The sequence below is a fragment of the Gossypium arboreum genome, chromosome 4 (assembly GCF_025698485.1).
Source record: "Gossypium arboreum isolate Shixiya-1 chromosome 4, ASM2569848v2, whole genome shotgun sequence".
In the NCBI taxonomy this organism is placed as follows: domain Eukaryota; kingdom Viridiplantae; phylum Streptophyta; class Magnoliopsida; order Malvales; family Malvaceae; genus Gossypium; species Gossypium arboreum.
In genome coordinates this window covers 42,845,075-42,863,806 of record NC_069073.1, presented here as the reverse complement: position 1 = coordinate 42,863,806, position 18,732 = coordinate 42,845,075, and positions in this window count along the sequence as shown.

The window sequence follows — 18,732 nt, the reverse complement described above, 5'->3', positions numbered from 1 at the left end:
AGGACTCGCATATTCGGATTTATTGAGAAAATCGAAACCTCGTAAGTTAAGGAACAACTTTTCAAATCTCAAAACATGGAGTATCGCTTATGAAAATAATTTTGTGTATCGAATGAAGGTTAATGCGATATGATTTTGTAGTAAAATGGAAAATGAATCATGATGCTAATTTGCGTCACAGAATGATAAACGCGTATATACGAATGATGATAATAAGGACGAAAATAAAATGAACAAGCCAAAATACAATGAGTAAAAAGACTAAAGCTAGCAACTAAAAAATAATATTAAACAAATAAATAAATAAATAAATATGGTGTAAACAACTTAAGATAATATTAATCATAATGATGGTATAAATAAAAAATTTTAAAATTATATATAAAAGGATATAAATGAATAAGTAATAATGAGAATAATATAAATGTATTTTAAAAATAATAATAATAATAGGTAAATAAATTTTGAAAGAGAAATATATATAATAATAATAATAATAATAATGGCAGAATGATAATACTAATAATAATAGTAATAATAAACAACAACAACAACAATAATAATAATAATAATAATAATTAATGATAATAAAAATAATAGTAAAGAAAATAAAGACAAAATTAATAATAATAGTAATAATAATAACAATAATAATGGTAGTAATAATAAAAGTAATAATAATAATATGTTATGTTATAATAGTAAAATAATAATAATAGTAATAATAATATATTAAATTAGTTAATTTAATAATAAGATAGTGAAAATAACGAAAAAGGACTAAATCAAATCTAAAAACAAAATTTTGGGGCGAATCTGAAATAAATAAAAGAGAAAAGGACCAATTTGAACGTGCGAATAACAAGGAGGGGTTAAAATGGAAATTTTCCTTCCCCTCCAAAACGCAACACTTTACACAGGACTAAAATGAAATCAAGGCAAAATTCCAGGGCAAAATTAGAAATAAAAAAACTAAATTGCAAAAACATGAAAAAGCAGAAGGGCTGAATGCACAAATAACCCATTAATCGAAAACATGCGGATCCTAGGCCTGGAGCTGGTCGAATTTGGGTCGGCCAAGGAAAAACGACGTCATTTTGAGGCTTATGGGCTTAAGCCAAAACGACGTCATTTTATTTTGCTATTTAAGTCACATTTTTGTTAATAAAAAAATCATTCCATCTTTGTTTTTTTAAAAAAAAAACTTTAAAAAACTCTTTACTCTCTCCCCCCCTCTCCAAATCCGGCCTGACTCCGTCCGATCACATGATGGGTTCCGCCACCACGACAACAGACACAATGACCGGGGGCCCAAAATGCCATTTTTCCGTCAAGTAAGAAAAAGGTAAGATTTTTCTTATATTTTTTTACTCCTTTTTTAATATATGTAATTTTAAAAGAAGAAATAAAGAAATATATGTATATATAAACGATTTTGTAAAAAAGAAAGAAAAAGAACAAAGAAGAAAACCTTAACCCGCTTCTAACTTTTTCCTTTCAACTTGCTTTGTTATTTTAGTTGGTTTTCTTTTTTTTTTTTGTGTGTGTGTTTGAATCTACTCTCTTTTTTTTATTTAAAAGTGTCCAGCGAAATTACAAAGGATTTTTGATGGCTTTTATAGCCATTTTTACATGATTTCTTGCTGTCTTTTCTTACTTAATCCTTGTAGGTGCAACTTGAGGGCGGTCGAGTGGCGGTGGCAACAGTGGCGGCGCTGAGGCTGCTGGTCAGGAGGCTAGGGGCCTAGGGTTAGGAGTGACTAGGGTTTTGTTTTTTCTGTTTAGGTTTGGGCTATATTGGGCTAGGGTAATTAGGTTTCTTTGGGTTGAGTCTGTTGGGTTTGGAATTGGGCTTTGGGTTTTAATTTTTTGGCTTTAAGTTTAGGTTGGTTTTTATTGGGTTGGGGTCCATTTGGTTTGGGTCTGATGGTTTTTAATTTGCTTGGATCATTTGGCTATTTGTTTGGGTCTTAGTAGGCCCGGGTAAAAAATTGGGCTATACAGCTGACCCTCTTTGCTCGTATTCGTGTAAGGAGAATAGAGCAAAGACTTTTAAGAAAGACAATTTTGTTCAATCTCGCCAAGTCTTAACTTCTTTGGTGCTGCTCTTCTTCAGGTCGCCTCATTCTAGTCCGCCACATCTTGCCGCTTCGATCCATTCCATTGCAACTTTAGAGAAATAAGACTTATAGTTTTGATCTACTCCACTGCAAATTCGGAGGTGAGATTTGTAGTTTTAGGTTTAATTTGACCTACTGCAACTTCAGAGGTATAGGACTTATCACTTTAATCTGCTCTACTGCAACTTTAAGGAGATAGGATTACTAGCTTCAATTTGCTCCGCTGCAACTTCAGGGAATAAGACTTGTAATTTCAACCTACTCCACTACAACTTCAGGGAGATAAGGTTTGTTTTAATCTTCTTTACTGCAACTTCATAGAGATAAGATCTGTAATTATAGCTTCAATTTGTTCCACTGCAACTCCAGGGAAATAAGATTCGCTATCTTCAGTTTGCTCCACTGCAACTTCAGGGAGATAAGACTTGTGAACTCACCGATCTTGCTACATCGTCCTTCGGAGGGACATGACCTGTAGAATCAATTTCATGGGCCTATGCTTATGCCAAATGATTAGGATGTGATGATCAGAATGAATCAAATGCTCCTAACTAGATGTGTATGAATGATAATTGCATGAATGCAAAATGAGAATGATCCATTCTTTAATGTTTGGGTTGTCAATACCCTTTGTTCATCAAGGTTTTATCACTGACGCATTACCCTGCCTTCTTGGTCATCTGGTATCTTTGACAGAAAATCTAAAGAAATAGTCAATTTAGACTCTAAATACTAATCATGTTTCAGGTTCCTGTACTATTTAGAAACTTTCAGAGTAACATGCAGAACTCCTTTTGTGAAAGTGTCATTAGTCCATTAATCATTATTTCAATGCAAAATGCTTGAAAAAAGATCGTAATAATGGACGAACAGAAAAAAATTAGAAAGAGTAGATTAATCAAAGAAAGAAAACATTGCCAGAATACAAAATGAATAAAAGGAAAATAGGTGCCCCAGATATCGTAGCATGAGCTTCTCTCTACAAACTTCTTGAGGACCCTTTTTTGAGCTCAATAGGTGTTTAGGGGATCTAGAGTACTCTTGTTGATTCCCCAAGATGTAACATCTCTCGTCCTTGTTAAATCAGGTATCACAAGACTACCGCATGCCCCACCTTCGATCAAAATTCAAATTACCCTTTTACGAGTTTTCAATTCAAAATCTCTTTGGTCTCAAGGTGCCCTTTGCTGGTTTTCAGCTTGGCTTCTCCTTTTTTTTATTTTTTTTAAACGAAGTACTTCTTAACCGAATTCAAATTCACAAGTTTGGGTAAAGTCTTGCCGTCCATCTCGGTCAATATCAACGCTCCTCCAGAAAAGGCCTTCTTTACCATATAAGGTCCTTCCCAATTCGACATCCATTTTCCTCTAAAATCCTTTTGTTTAAGTAGGATTTTTTTTTCAATACTAGGCCTCCCTCGTGGAATTCTTTGGCACGAACCTTTTTCTTGTAAGCTTGCATCATTCGTTTTTGTTACATTTGACCATGACGGATAGCCTTTAGCCTTTTTTCTTCAATCAAATTCAACTGATCATATCAGGATTGGATTCATTCTGCTTTATCAAACTTCACTTTTGACAAAACTCTGAGGGAAGAAATCTCAACCTCGATGGGAACAGCCTTCATTCTATAAACTAGTGAGAAAGGCGTTGTCCCGGTAGAGGTCCTGACAGACATTCGATAAGCATAAAGGGTGAATGATAACTTCTCATGCCAATATTTATAAGTTTCAGTCATCTTCCCCACAATCTTTTTGATGTTCTTATTGGTTGCCTCGACTGCACCGTTCATCTTCGGGTGATACGGTGACAAGTTGTGTTGTCTGATCTTGAACTGACTGCAGACCTCCACTATCGTACTGTTGTTCAAATTCAATGTATTGTCAGATATGATCCTTTCTGGCATTCCATATCGACAAATGATTTCTTTTTTCAGGAACTTGCTAACTGTCAATTTTGTAACATTGGCATATGAAGCGACTTCTACCCACTTGGTGAAATAGTCGATGACCACAAAGATGAATCGATACCCATTTAAAGCTTTTGGCGAAATTGGCCCAATGACATCCATGCCCCACATAGAGAAAGGCCATGGAGAAATCATAACATGTAGCGGTGAAGGAGGCACATGAATCTTGTTTCCATAGATTTGGCACTTATGACATCCTTTGACGTAGTTAATACAATCCCCTTCGATGGTGGACCAATAATAACCGAACCTCATAATTTCCTGGCCATTGTAAAGCCATTAGCATGTGTCCCACAGACACCCTCATGGACTTCTTCCAAGATTTTCTCATCCACACATCTTAATAGCACCTGATCCTTTCTTCTTTTGTATAGGATCTCCCCATCCAAGACATAATCACTGGCCAATCCTCTCAACGTCCTTTTGTCATTCCCAGCAGCTTGGTTGGGGTACTCACGATTCTTCACATGTCGCAGTATATCGTGGTACCAAGGATGATCATCCTTTTCTTCTTCTTCTTCTATGTTGTGACAATGAGCCAGAGCCTCGTAAATACTCATTTGGATCGATTTCACATCCTCTTGTTTGTTCACCTTGATCATAGAAGCTAAAGTTGCTAAGGCGTCAGCCATCTGATTTTCTTCTCGCAGGAGGTAGCAGAAGATGATATCATCAAACTCTTTAATTAATTCAAGGACCAAACTTCGATAATTGATCAACTTGGGATCCCTTGTCTCCCATTCACCTTTAAGCTGACAGATCACTAGCGCAGAACCCCCATATACCTTTAGTACTTTAATCTTGCATTCTATAGCTGCACGAATTCCCATGATACATGCTTCGTATTCAGTCATATTGTTTGTGCAATCAAAATCCAATTTACTAGTGAAGAGATAATGATCTCAGTTTGGGGATACCAAGACTGCCCCGATTCCGTTACCCACTGCATTTAATGCTCCGTCAAATTTTAGCTTCCAAGGATGACTTTCTTGAGAGTCTTCTTCAGTGGTTGCCACGTACATTAGATCTTCATTTGGGAAATCAAAGTTCAGAGGCTCGTAGTCTTCTAGAGCTCTACTGGCTAGAAAATCTGCTATTACACTTCGTTTTACAGCTTTCTGGTTCACATAAACTATATCAAATTTGGAAAGTAGAATTTTCCATCGAGTCATTCTTCCATTCAAAGCAGTCGACTCCATCGTGTACTTCAGAGGATCAAGTTTTGAGATGAGCCAAGTTGTGTGATATAACATTTATTATCTCAATCTTTGGGTTGTCCAGATTAATTGGCAAGTATCTCATCCCACACTCAGTGAACATCTTACCGAGGTAATATATCACTTTTTCTTTCCTTCCTGAATCATCGTGTTGGCCAAGCACACATCCCATAGAATTTTCAAATCCTGCCAAATACAGTATCAGTGGCTTATCTGGACTAAGTGGTGTCAACACTGGGGCATTGGACAAGTATTGCTTAACCTTGTTAAAAGTCTTCTTGTGACAGCCCTAAATTGACCCTAGTCGAAAAGTGGTTTCGTGACCACAAAACCGAGTCACAAAAATAATTAACTGTCATATTTGATGCTTATTATGTGTATATATGCATGTGTGAAAATTTCATGTTTGAATTTAGTCAATTGCATGTGAATTTAGTTAATAGGACTTGTGTGTGACACTTTTGAAATGTGATAGGTTAATCTATAAGGATCTATTAGTACATGTTATGAAAATAATGGGTTTGCATGTCAAATTTCCACCTATGACAAGTAGTGGCCGGCCATGATGGGTTAAAAACATGCAATATGTATTAATTATTAGTTAGTAGCTTTATATTATATGACATAAATAAATAAATAAATAAATAAAAAGGAAAAAGTAATTGAAATAAGGAAATGAAGGGTGATGAAAAAAAAAAAGCTTGAGTTTCTTTCTTCTTGGCCGAATGTAAAGAGGAAGATGGGAGAAAAGGCATTAGGTCATCTTAAGTGAGCATTAAGGTAAGAAGTTATGTTAATTCTTGAAATTTTGGTTAATCTTGAATGAGGTATCAAGTTATTTTAGTAACCCATGTTGAATTTTTGATTGTGGGGATGAGTAGGGTTTCGGCTATGGTAATTAACAAGGGTGATGGTTGTTGTTTCATGATAAATTTAGATGAACAATGGTAGATGAGTGTTTGAACTTTTCAAATGAGCATATGTGAGCATTGGGTGCTAAGGGAAAAGAATCGGCTACCTTATTATGTACCAAGACCGAATGTGAATTTGATTATGTTTGAGTAATTTATGTACTTAAAATTGATGTAGTATAAGTTACCATGTTCTTGCCGAATATGTAATTGATAAAGGAGGAGTTGCTATTGAACGTTAGGCTAAGTCCCTAGTGGATGGATGAATTGATAATAATTGTGTATAAAGATTTGCTTTACTATGTTTTTGTTAACAAGATGAGAAATGAGTTAAGATGGTCTTGTGATATGGTTGCTAAGTGGTATGGAAATGTTTGGTAATGACTAGCCATTGGAATGGCCGATCATGGTCTTATTGGCGCTACGTACGTCATGGCTAATCGGGATTTCCCTTGAAAATAATGTATGTCAATTTGCTAGTTGATTCATGGAAAATTATGAAATAGGTAAAATCTACCTTAAAATAGATGCTGACAGCAGCAGTGATGTAAGTTGGAAAAATCACTAAAAATAGTAGGAATGTAATTAAATAATTAATAAATTATGTAATCGAACCTTGATGAGTCTATTTTCATATGGAAGAATCGAAACGACCATATGAGCCGTATTTTATGAGATGTTTAGGTTTTCGTGAAACAGGGCCAGAATGGTTACTAGATCCCCTGTTCTGACTTTGGAAAGTTACCATAAATTAACCAGAAATAACTAGAAGTCATGCTTTATATGCACAGATTTCTTTTTGAGTCTAGTTTCATTAGAGACAAACGCCATAAGTATTGAAGCCCTGTACAGGGAGATATCTAAGTCGTAATGCATGAAGGTCAGAGTAGTCAAACCCTGAAACAGGGGAGGATTTAACTAATAAACTGTACTAATTGGCCCGACCAAAAATTCTAGAAAAAAATTTGTAGATGGATATATGAGTATAGTTTCAGGGAAAATTTACGGAATCAGTTTTCGAGTTTTGGAACTCGAGATATGATTTTTAAGGTGACAGTGATGCAGTTAGCCAGCTTGTCTGGAAATTTTAAAATGAACTGTGAAAATAAATGAATTAAGTTCGTTAACACCTCGTGTTCGACTCTGGAAACGGTCTCGGGTGCGGGGCGTTACAATTCAAATGGTTGTTTAAATAATATTCGGTTTATTAGTATATGTATAATTAGTTAAAGTGTAAACTTTGCATGTGTATTAAAGGTTTTTATGTGATATTCGGCTTTGGGAAATCTAAGCTTAAAAAGGTTTGAATGTTAATTGGGTTGTCTCTTTAATGGCCGAATGTGCTAAAAGCTAATGCATGATTTAGTTTAATCGATGTAATGATACAAATTATGATATTTACTTGTGGTTTTGAAGTATAGAAAATTTGTTAAGTTGATTAAGTGGTTGCCGAATGTGAAATTTAGGTAAGGAAATGTGTACAAATAATATTTGTATGGATAATTGGTTTAAAGGGTTGGCATTATACATTGTTGATATGGTGCTATTAATGTAAAGCACTTTAGTATAGACGATATACATATGGTCACTTAGAACGTATTGAGATGGCGAATAAGGCTAACGATGAGTATGCTTTGATTTTCTATAATACTTAGTAATTTGTTTAAGGTGATTAAAGATGTGTACGATTATTTTATATTGAGCTAAAAGCGCTTATATGGCCTATTAAATTTCTTGTGGTATTCGGCCATAAGCAAGCACAATGGGATTTTAATAAGTTAAATTTGTTTTAGATTAAGCTCAAGAGCTTAAGGAGCCTAATTCGGATAAGGGAAAAGCTAAACTAACCAAATAGCCGATCCGTAGTCGTTCGACGACATTCGAGGTAAGTCTCTAAGTAATTAAACTTATTTTGAGTTTTGATTAATGGATACTATTATAGAAATGACTAAATTGAAAAATATGACGTGGCCATGATATGTTCTAAGGCCGAATGGAAAATTTTACGTATTTGAATCAATTTACTAATGTGATTTTGTACCTAAGACGAAATAAAATGACAAGGCGTAATATCTAACTTAAGATCGAATGGCCAATGTGATGAATGTGAAAGTGTGTATATGTGATAAGGCCGAATGGCCAATGTGATATATGTGTAAGTGAATATGTGATAAGGCCGAATGACCAATTGTGAAAAGTGTGCAATATTAGATAGTTAATGAGGCCAAAGTTAGTAAAAATATAAATATATATTAAATGAATTGTGCTGAGATTGCGTCCGGGTTAGAGACCCGCTGGCTTCATGCTAGGATTGTATCCGGGTTTAAAGTCCCGCAGGCTTAATGCTGGTGAATTAAGTAAGATTATGATCTTGAATGTTCGCAATGAGCTACCATCAAGTAAGTACTATACATTTAAGATGTTCAGATACATATTACCTCCTCATTTGTAAGTTTACCTCAAAGTGAATCACTAGCATTCAAGAAAAACGTATATGTGATTGATTATTATATCTTTGAATAAGGGAATAATCTATTCGGTCAATGGTTGTTAGTATGACAAAGTATTCGATTTAAATTTATCGTATGAGCTTTAATTAAAGAAAAGTATGTGCTGAGATTTATATATGTAATTGTGCATATTCGGCCAAAAGGGCCTTATAAATTGAGAATAAATTGTATTCGGCTAGATGTAGAAATGCTAGGGAAGGACTGTATTTTGTCAACCTACGTATATGTGATAAGGTTTATGTTTGGTTCTTTGCGTACCCATACTGTAATTCAATACATGCCACGTTGAAATACTTGAAAGTTTTGATGCGATTATGAAATAAGGAATTAAGTTTTTTTATATATATATATATATATTCATGTATGTGCAAGAAACGAGTACGTTTGAGCAAGTGATTATGATTATTGAAAGAGTATATGTTATGCAAAATGAGTAGTGACTCTATGAATCTATTCATGATAGATTATGATATTACTATGTGCTTCTAAATATGGAAACTAAACGTGGTAAAATTATTATGTTTTAGTTTGATTGATTGAATTAGAAGTAGATATGAGGTTTCTAGATGCGAAAGACTATGTGAATCAAATTTGGAAGAAATAGATAAACTATATATGCGTGCATGAGGTTTGAACTATTTGACGGAATGGTGAGATCTCTTGATATTGTTAAACGGGTTTCGCAAGGTCTAAGACGATGAGGCTTAGTAATGAAACGACGCTTAAAGATGTTCAATACATTAAGTTGGCGGTATGTTTGGTACTGTATGTGATTTTCGATTCGGATTAGATCAAAAGTATACAAAGCGATGCATATGTGAATAAGTGTATGAATGCAAATGTGACCACAAATCCATGTGACTATGATACTGATTGGTCAATGTGTTATGCCATAAGAATGTATTCGATTAAACTATAATAGAGGCATTTAGATTGGAGTGTATTTATGAGCTAAGTGTACCTTGTGAGCATACGAATATTTGACCATTTTGGTCATTATCATGAAATAATTTGTGGTAACTAAATGATGTGGTTATTGAAATTATAGTTCGTTATGCACTCTAGATTGACTTCATTGATTAGAAAAAAATCGAGCGATAAATGATAATTGAATTTGATTCGCAAAATTATCATTTTACTTAAGACTTACTAAGCTTATGTAAGCTTACTCCGTTTGTCTTTTGTCTTTGTTTTATAGATTGTGGACTCGATTACCAGCTCGGGATCGTCAAGATTTCATCACACTATCTACTATTATGGAAACCTTGTGATTTGGATTTAGCTTATGGCATGTATAGGATTTATTATACTAGAATGATATCATAACTATTGTTTATAAGCCATGCGAATATGACATCCTTTGGAAGTCTACTTTTATAAGTTATAAGTTTGACCTTTGTTTGTGTTTAGAATTTAATTAAATGAACAATCTTTATTCACGAAAAAAAAAGTTCAAAATTTTACTGTTTGATCTGCTTCCAAATTTTCTGGTAACGCCTCGTCCTATTCCGGAGATGGTTACGGGATAGGGGTGTTACACTTCTAGCACTCCTCATCCTAAACATCAGGGTTGTGTTTCTTAAGGAGACGAAATATGGGGTCACATTTCTCGGTTAGTTGTGAAATGAACTGAGTGATGTAATTTAGTCTTCCTAAGAATCCTCGAACTTTTTTCTGAGTACGCGGTGGAGGTAACTCTTGTATGGCTTTGACTTTATCTAGGTCAATCTCAATCCCTTTTTCGCTAACTATGAATCCTAGCAGTTTTCCTGACCTGGCCCCAAATGTACATTTTGCTGGATTGAGTTTCAGCTGGAATTTCCTCAACCTCAAAAATAATTTCCTCAAGACTTGCACATGCTCCTCTTCTGTTTGAGATTTGGTGATCATGTCGTCGACATAAACTTCAATTTCTTTGTGCATCATATCATGGAACAAGGTTACCATGGCTCTCTGATATGTTGCTCCCGCATTTTTCAGTCCAAATGACATCACCTTATAGCAAAATGTTCCCTACATGGTTACAAATGTGGTCTTATCCATGTCTTCAGGATGCATCTTTATCTGATTGTATCTAGAGAAGCCATCCATAAAGGAGAATAGTGAGTAACCTGCTGTGTTGTCTACTAAGGTGCCGATATGGGGCAATGGGAAATTGTTCTTTGGGCTGGCTTTGTTCAAATCCCTGTAATCTACACACATTCGTACTTTTCCATCTTTTTTAGAGACGGGGACGATATTGGCTACCCATTCTGAGTATTTAACCACTTGTAAGAAACCAGAATCGAATTGTTTCTTGACCTCCTCTTTTATTTTCAACAAAACATAAGGCCTCATTCTTCGAAGCTTCTGTTGAACCGGCTTGCATTCTTCCTTTATGGGGAGTCAGTGTACCACGATATCAGTACTTAGTCCAGGCATATCTTGATACGACCATGCAAAAACATCTTTGAATTCTTGGAGTAACTCAATGAGGTCTCGCTTTGTCTCTGTGGTAATGCAAGCTCTGATCTTTACTTCTTTCTTTTCTTGCTCGTCTCTCGTGTTCACAATTTCTACTGACTCTTTATGAGGAAGCATCTATTTCTCCTCTTGTTCTACCATCCTTAACAAATCAGGAGATAAGTTACAGTCTCTGTCAACTTCAAAGTCCTGAGATCCCTCTAGACACATATCTCACTCAAAAGGAGATTCTGAGTTAGTAGCGCCGCTCATATCGTTGATACCTGGAGACCTATTGTAGGTGTGAAGGAATATACAAGGAACAAAAGAATCAAAGAATAATGATCTGTATGGTATGATTATGAATGAAAGAACAAAAGAATATTTGCTCAGGATAAGACAAAAGGATGCATTTCATTGAAATAACGATTTTGAACATAAGTTTATTTCACAAAAAGGATTCTTATTACTCCTAGGCCTAGCAATAAGTGTGTTTTGAACATTACTCTATGTTAGTTCTAAAGACTACAGGAATCTCTTCCGTAATCCAATTATTCAGAACACTTCCCAGCTCATAAGGGTGAATTCCCGAAAAATTCTCTACTCTAGTTCCTTCTTCATATGTGGCGTTGATGTCCAAATTTTCCAACATTCCTTCCACGATTTCCATTCTTGGCGTCCCCCACTCAGGGTGAATGATTCCTCCAAACACAAAAGTCTTTGATATATAGGGAAATATTATTGGTTCCCATTCGATCTCCTCACCACTCAATCGCGCTCTCCTTCTCTATTGCTTCTTTTCTAGTTCCTTCTTTTTTTGTCTTGCGTCCGGCTTAAATCCTAGGCCAAAGTGGTCTTGTTTGTCCTTCATTATTGGCACCTCAATTCTTCCTTAGAGGTTTCTCCTGAGTCCTCAGTATGGTCCCATTCCCAACAATTAGCTGCAGGCCCATCCTTGTAGTCTTGGATATCCTGGCCATTGGGATCCTGTTTCCTTCGGTAATGAATGTCGCATTCACAAACTCCAAATACCAAAAGGAACATTCGATTGCTTTATTGTTTGCCTCAAGGTATGGCCTTTACTGGTCACCGCTGTGATGATATCCTCTTCTGCATTTATCGTAACCAACCGACCTTCTGTTACCAATTTCAACTTTTGGTGCAGCGACGAAGGGACTGCCCCTGCTGAATGTATCGATGGCCTCCCCAATAGCAATTATACGAAGGCTTGATGTCCATCACTAGGAAATCTACCTCGTACATGCTTGGACCGATCAAAAGGGGTATTTCGATTCTGCCCATTACCTTCCTGTCTGTGCCATCGAGTGCCCTCACTATATTTTGGCAGGCTTTCATGTGAGAACTATCTTGTAACACCCCGCACCCGAGACCGTCGCCGGGGTCGGACACGAGGGGTTAACAGACTTCGTTCACTTAATTTCACCTTTCATAAAAAAAAATTTTCCAGACAGCTGGCTAACTGTGTCACTGTCACCTTAAAAATCATATCTTTAGTTCTACAACTTGAAAATCAGTTTCGTGATTTTTCCCTGAAACTAGACTCATATATCCATCTACAAATTTTTTTCTAGAATTTTTGGTCGGGCCAATTAGTGCAGTTTATTAGTTAAAGTCTCCCCTGTTACAGGGTGCGACTACACTGACCTTCATGCATTACGACCTGGATATCTCCCTGTACAGGGCTTCAATACTGATACCGTTTGTTTCTATAGAATCTACACTCAAAAAAGAATCTATACATATATGGCATGACTTCTAAATGTCTCGGGTTAATTTATAATGAATTTCCAAAGTCGGAACAGGGACTCCAGAAACCGTTCTGCCCCTGTTTCACGAAAACCTAAATATCTCTTAACATACAACTCATATGACCGTTTCGTTTCTTCTATATGAAAGTAAATTCATCAAGGTTAATTTACATAATTTATTAACTATTTAATTCCATTCCTACTATTTTTAGTGATTTTTCACATCCACATCGCTGCTGCTGTCAGCATCTGACTTTAAGGTAGACTTTACCTATTTCATAGTTCCCATGATTCAATTAGCCCTTTTTGCATACATAGCACAAAGTATAATCATGATTAACCATTCCCATGGCTAATCGTTTTCAAACATTTCCATACCTCTTAGTGATCAACATACAAACGATTATAGTACTATGCTAAAACGATATAAGCCATTTTCGCATGGCTATCCAAAGTTTTACATACCAAAGTTCAAACAAACATAATAGCCTATACATGCCGAAATGTTCTCTTAGACCAACTAAGAAGAAGATACCAAAAGTTGCAAGCTGGTGTGATGACTTGATGACGGTCCCGAATACGCAAAAAGTCGAGTCCAAGAAACCTAAAATGGGTGACAAGCAAACACCGAATGAGTATATAACTCGATGAAGTCATAAGCATTACACTACCATCCATTAATAAAATTTTCACAAGAGGAAACAACGAAATGAGGCTAAGTACTCCATCCATACCGAACTATGCCATAGTTTCTTAGACCTTACGATTCAATCTCATTCCAAGTCCTACATTGACATTTCATACGCTATTCAATAGAATGATTGAGGCATTTCCATACATCATTTTATTTTCGTTACAATCATACAACTAAGCGAACTTCCACCTATTCCACGATGAACCTTATGTACGTGACTTCAATTATAATCATCACATAGGTTCAAAACTTACCACGCTCAACTCCAAATATAAACATAGCACCTATTAGCCATGAACTCAAGGTACTTACCCTTTTCGCTGTCTGAAATCGACTCGGTAAGGTCGCACCCTTAATATAAATAATTGATAGAAAATATATATATATAATGGGTTCGCACACATAGTGCTTAATAATCAACCACGCACACTTAGTGCCATGTACTTTAAACTCGCACACTTAGTGCCATGCATTTCAAGCCCGCACACTTAGTGCCAATCTCACAACCGTGAACACTTATTACCCACACACTTAGTGCCGAAAACCAGCCACTCTATACGCTTCACTTCCTTTTTACATTCGACAATTTCATCTCTACGTACATATACATTTGTATACATTTCATCTCATTAACCACAATTGCATAGGTATTACGATCATTTAAATCAATACCAACTATATGCTTAATGACTTACCTTGTGTTGGGTAAAATAATTCCAAGTCGGCTACTCGGTGACCTTCGATTTCCCCTTGTTGGACGCCTCTCCTTTAGGATCTTGAGCTTAAACAAATAAATTAACTCATTCAACCGCTTTGCTACATATATTGGTATTCACATTTTAATGATTTTATGACATACGGAATGGCATGGTAAAATTTTTATCTTGCTACCTTATGCTCTTAGCTATTCATTAATAACCATATGCTATCGCCCTACTATCGATAATCCAATCACACATGCATATATATATATATATATATGGCCGAATGTACAAAGCTTAGACTCATCATCACCTATGCTCTTAATTTGATGGCGAATATGCATACATATATATATATATATATATATGTCAACTATACTATCATCTTTAATTCACCTAAACACAAAATTTCATCTCATGAACACTTGACTGAATTTTTCCTAATCTAGCATGGCTTCACATATATTTGTAACATCCTATAAATCCACATATATCACATTTCTACATAAATTTTCTTTTACTTTTCCTCTACTTCCATTCACAACATCAAAAGCACCATACACATGTATCATTACAAAGCTTCACACTTAGCATGCAAATGACATCAACACAAATCCACCTTAGCAAAACTTAACTCATCTTCATGCCTCATCACCACAACATCAAACATCAAACATCAACCAAGAAGACAACACCCATGGCGAATATCATCCCCATCTCATAGCAAAGATTTAAACCATGGGCTAGGTAGAACTCAAACTAACAACTAAAACATGCATGAATCTCATGGACAACATCAAACATACCTTAGTCTAGCAACCTCCCATGGCTGATTTTCTCAAGCTCTTCCCCCCCTTCTTCTTAGAACATTCGGCCAAGCCAACAAAAATGTGAAAGGATGGACACTTTTTTTTTTCTTTTCTTTGTTTTCATCATATTCCTTTTTCATTATTTATTCTTTCTAACATAACCACTAACTAAACATGTTTGCAACATGTTTCCACTCATAGCATGGCCGGCCACTATGCTTAAATTTTGGGTAAATTGACATGCAAACCCAAAGATTTTCACAACATGCATTTATAGGCCACCTTACATTTGCCTAGCACATTTCTAAATTTTCTCACATAAGTCCTATTTGATAAAATTCACTTACAATTAACAAAATCTAAACATGAAATTTTCACACATGCATATGTACATATAATGAGCATCAACTATGACGGTTAATTATTTTTATGACTCGGTTTAGTGGTCCCGAAACCACTTTCCGACTAGGGTCAATTTAGGGCTGTCACATATCTGTAGGAAATATGTTCTATGTGGATAATGGTAGGACATTCAAGGCCGATCCATTATCAATCAATACACTCGGTAACGTATACCCCTTGCAACAAGTTGTGATGTGCAAAGCCTTAGTCAATCCCCTCCTCCTGGTGGTACTTCATCATCATTGAAGAATATGAAGTTGTCAACACTTATATTGTTGACTAGGCGGTCCATCTTGTTTATCGAAATATCGTTAGCAACATAAGTTTCATTCAGCACATTCATCAATGCGCTACGATGGGTTTCTAAGCTTAAGAGTAAAGCTAGTACCGATATACGAAATGGGTTGTTTGTGCAACTATTCCACGATACTATACTCGCTATGTTTTAGAAATTTCAAGAATTCATTGGCTTTTTTTCATTACCAATTCATTAACAAAGTGTTCAAGTCTAATGACTTTTCTTTCTTTTGCTCAATCACCAATGATTTTCCTTTAACAGGCTCGACTTTTATATTTGGGGTATCATAGCGTCTTCCGCTGCGCGTATAGAAACCAACGTCTTGACCTTCCTCTAATGTGTTAGCTAGGATTTCCTCTTCCGGGATTGTCACATTGCAGTTATAGTTCCAGGGTACCTTTTGCTATCTTTATAAGGGAAAGCAGCGGGCTTATGGATTACGGCTTTTTGTGTGACTTGTGCCCCGGCTTTATTAATTCTTGGCCGCAAAACGATAACCACTGTGTGGTTGACTTTGTAAATATTCTTTGTTGACCCCTCTTCCGAGGCACGCACATCTTTTCCTTCTGAGTTTGTAGCATACTCAAAGAATTCTAGTTCCTTATTATCCATCAATCCTTGTACTAGAGCCCTGAATTCACTGTATTTTTGAATCTCATGATCCTCTAGATCATGGAACTTACAATAATTCTTTGTTCCTCGGGTTCTGTCCCCTGAATTCTGCATAATTAACCCTATTTCTACCATTTTCTTCCACACTTCTTTTAGCGGGGTATTCTCTTATGCGATATTCATCTTGATTTCCTTCCCCGAGTTCTCGATTATCGCATTTATGCCCTTATCCACATAGTTAGGTAACGGATTTTTTGCACTAGATGTATCATCAAATTTTACAATACCCATTTTAATGAGTCTTTCGACCAACTTCTTGAAAGCGGTGCAGTTTTCTATTGAGTGTCCCGTGATTCCTACATGGTATTCGCATTTGGTATTTGCGTCGTACCATTTGGGGTATGGGGGTTGCATTGGCTTTAAATAGAAGGGGGACACAACATGTGCATCAAATAAACTTTGGTACAACTCCTTATACGTCATTGGGATAGCCATAAATTGAAGTTTCTCCATATTTTACTTTGTGTTGGGCTCTTGTCTGGGTGGGCCTTGATGACTAGTGGTTGTCGTCCTCGATTGGCTTCCGGTGATCGATTTGGAATATGTGCTCACATTATTTACCTTGTGCTCCTTCTTCCTTGGGGCTGTCTTTTGGTATTTTCCCGACTTCTATTTTCCCGACCTTATTGTATTTTCTATCAATTCACCACCATTACTATGTCCGAGAAACTCGAGTTGCGCTTCCCAGCATGTGATTAATGAAAGGTTCCTTCAGGGTATTAATGAAGAGCATGGTGGTTTCCTTTTCTAGCAGAGGTGGTTGGACTTGTGTGGCCACCTCTCTCCACCGTTGGGCGTATTGCTAGAAGCTTTCATTATGCTTCTTCTCCATGTTCTATAAAGTGATTCTATCAGGGGTCATATCCGTCACATGACTATATTACTTCATAAAGGCTTGTGCTAGATCCTTCCATGAATTGATCTTGGTACGGCTCAATTGGTTGTACCATTTGGATGCTGCCCCAACCAGACTTTCTTGGAAACGGTGAATCAATAGTTGGTCATTATTGACATAGCCTTTCATTCACCTGCAGAACATGGTGATGTGAGCTTCGGGACAACTAGTCCCGTTATACTTCTCAAACTTAGGAGTCTTGAACTTGGGGGGAAGCACCAGGTCTGGAACCAAACTCAATTCCTTAGCATCGATTCCACCACGATAGTCAGCGTTTTCCATTTCTTTAAAATTTTCTTCTAACCATCTACACCATTCTTCGAGTTCTTTCTGGAGCTCTACCCTTGTCTCTTCTGTTTCTATCACATCATCGAGATCGAGGACAACAGGGTTAGTTGGGTTATCCCCTAGATTTGAGCCTGAGCCGGCTTGGTAATTCGTCGGTGCTGAAACACCGACCTAAAACTGTTGGGGCCTGATTATAACAGATGGCCTTCATGAGTACACTTCAGGTTGTATCTGAACATTAATTGGAGTAAAACCCGAAGGGTAGAGGGGTTCTTCATTGTCATCTCCAGTATCGTCCATAGGGCCTTTTCCCTTCTCTTGTCTACCAGTCAGTAGTTGTGTTAGCTGGTTCATCATGTTTTTTTGTGATTCCAACATTTGGTCCTTCATATCCTACTAGATTTTAGCCAATTGCTCTTGCATTTGTGCTTGCATCTATTCTTGGATCTCCTTCTGCATTTGTTCCAACTTTTCTAGTCTTTTATCCATCGCTTTAGCTTTTCTTCGTGTACTGTAAGGATGCGTACTTGGTTGATTTTCCTCGGTTTCCAGATTACTGAAATGATTTTTTTAATTAGGGTCTTTTTTTGAAAATTAATGCATATGATGCGATGGAATGCAAATGCATGAAAGTAACAAATACAAAAGGTGTTGATTCTGATTCGATTTCATTAGAATAACTTTTTTAGAAAACAAATTTCTTTACATAAAATGTATTACATATAAGGCCTTTCCTTGACACCTAAAGCCTTGACCTACCTAAGAAGCCGAGCTAGCTCTCGGCCTCGGTTTGATTCTGACTCGTATTTTAAACTCAATACACCAGCTGTAACACCCTGTTCCCGATACCGTCGCCGGAGTCGGACACGAGGGGTTCTCAGACCAACTCTCATGTGTCACACAGACTATTTTTCACATTTCCAGTCCAACTGGCAAACTGCGTCCCTGTCACCTTAAAAATCATATCTCGAGTTCCAGAACTCGAAAACTAGTTCCGTAAATTTTCCCCGAATTCAGACTCATATATCCATCCGTG